The sequence below is a fragment of the Petromyzon marinus genome, unplaced genomic scaffold, assembly GCF_048934315.1.
Source record: "Petromyzon marinus isolate PM22_M1 ecotype Great Lakes invasive population unplaced genomic scaffold, UKy_Petmar_22M1.pri1.0 PM_G_Scaffold_354, whole genome shotgun sequence".
In the NCBI taxonomy this organism is placed as follows: Eukaryota; Metazoa; Chordata; class Hyperoartia; order Petromyzontiformes; family Petromyzontidae; genus Petromyzon; species Petromyzon marinus.
In genome coordinates, this window is record NW_027422933.1 from 27,501 (window position 1) to 30,000 (window position 2,500).

Below are 2,500 nucleotides of genomic sequence, written 5' to 3' on the forward strand. Positions count from 1 at the left end.
CACGGATAGACCCCGTGAAACGCTAGAAATTGGCGGGGATGTGTCTCTTGTGGCTCACGGGGCTGTTAGGGTGGCACAGAAATCCCTCGGAATGGGAAAAAACGGGTCATTTTCGTGTCGCCACATTGCATGCGAACCGCATGAAACTTCCAGAGGCATTTGCAGCAGGAATGCATGTGCACTCAAAAAATGTGATATTTTTCACGGAGAGACCCCGTGAAACGCTAGAAGTGGGCGGGGATGTCTCTCTTGTGGCTCACGGGGCTGTTAGGGTGGCACAGAAATCCCTCGGAATGGGAAAACGGGTCATTTTCGTGTCGCCACATTGCATACGAACCGCATGAAACTTCCAGAGGCATTTGCAGCAGGAATGCATGTGCACTCAAAAAAGTGAATATTTCTCACGGATAGACCCCGTGATACGCTAGAAATTGGCGGGGATGTCTCTCTTGTGGCTCACGGGGCTGTTAGGGTGGCACAGAAATCCCTCGGAATGGGAAAAGGGTCATTTTCGTGTCGCCACATTGCATGCGAACCGCATGCAACTTCCAGAGGCATTTGCAGCAGAAATGCATGTGCAGTCAAAAAAAAATTGATATTTTTCACGGATAGACCCCGTGAAACGCTAGAAATTGGCGGGGATGTGTCTCTTGTGGCTCACGGGGCTGTTCGGGTCGCACAGAAATCCCTGGGAATGGGAAAACGGGTCATTTTCGTGTTGCCACATTGCGTACGAACCGCATGAAACTTCCAGAGGCATTTGCAGCAGGAATGCATGTGCACTCAAAAACTTCTATATGTTTCACGGATAGACCCCGTGAAACGCTAGAAATTGGCGGGGATGTGTCTCTTGTGGCTCACGGGGCTGTTAGGGTGGCACAGAACTCCCTCGGAATGGGAAAAGGGGTCATTTTCGTGTTGCCACATTGCATAGGAACGCCATGAAACTTCCAGAGGCATTTGCAGCAGAAAGGCACGTGCACTCAAAAATTTTAATATTTTTCACGCATAGACCCCGTCAAACGCTAGAAGTTGGCGGGGATGTCTCTCTTGTGGCTCACGGGGCTGTTAGGGTCGCACAGAAATGCCTCGGAATGGGAAAACGGGTCATTTTTGTGTGGCCACATTGCATAGGAACGGCATGAAACTTCCAGAGGCATTTGCAGCAGGAATGCATGTGCACTCAAAAACGTCTATATTTTTCACGGATAGACCCCGTGAAACGCTATAAATTGGCGGGGATGTCTCTCTTGTGGCTCACGGGCGCTGTTAGTTAGGGTCGCACAGAAATCCCTCGGAATGGGAAAAGGGGTCATTTTCGTGTTGCCACATTGCGTACGAACGGCATGAAACTTCCAGAGGCATCTGCAGCAGAAATGCATGTGCACTCAAAAACGTCTATATTTTTCACGGATAGACCCCGTGAAACGCTAGAAATTGGCGGGGATGTGTCTCTTGTGGCTCACGGGGCTGTTAGGGTCGCACAGAAATCCCTCGGAATGGGAAAACGGGTCATTTTCGTGTTGCCACAATTGGCATACGAACGGCATGAAACTTCCAGAGGCATTTGCAGCAGAAATGCATGTGCACTCAAAAACGTGAATATTTTTTCACGGATAGACCCCGTCAAACGCTCGAATTTGGCGGGGATGTTTCTCTTGTGGGTCACGGGGCTGTTCGGCTCGCACAGAACTCCCTTGGTCCACCTGATTCGTGCATACAGGCAGCAACTAAAACTCTGTAAACCTGCTGTGAGGACATCTAAACAGTGGACCAGTGAGGCTGTGGAAGATTTGCGGGCGTGCTTAGACTGTACTGACTGGGATATGTTCACGACTGCTACCAATAGTCTGGATGAACTCACAGAGGCTGTGTACATCAGCTTCTGTGAGGACTGCTGTATCCCAACACGTACCAGGGTGAACTTTAACAACAACAAGCCCTGGTTCTCAGCAAAGCTCAAAAGGTTGAGGTTGGAGAAGGAGGAAGCGTTTAGGAGTGGGGATAGAGACAGATTCAAGGAGTCGAAGAACAGGTTTAGCAAAGCGGTGAGAGAGGCTAAACGACTGTACTCAGAGACACTAAAACACCAGTTCTCTACTAACGACGCTGCTTCTGTCTGCCAAAGGGCTCAGGCACATCACCAACTACAAACCCAGAGCGCCCCACACCACTAACGACTCCCGCCTAGCCAACGACCTGAACGAGTTCTACCGTAGATTTGAAAGACAATTGGACTGTCCTGAACCACCCCTTCCCACCCAAGAGGCCCCATCCCCCACCCATACTACAGAAACGACTCTCTCCTTTCAGGAGGGAGAAGTTAATGGGCTTTTCAAGAGGCAGAATCCACGCAAAGCAGCCGGGCCGGACTCTGTCTCTCCAGCCACCCTCAGGCACTGCGCTGGCCAGCTGTCTCCGGTGTTCACCAACATCTTTAACACCTCCCTGGAGACATGCCATGTACCAGCCTGTCTCAAGTCCTCCACCATCATCGCTG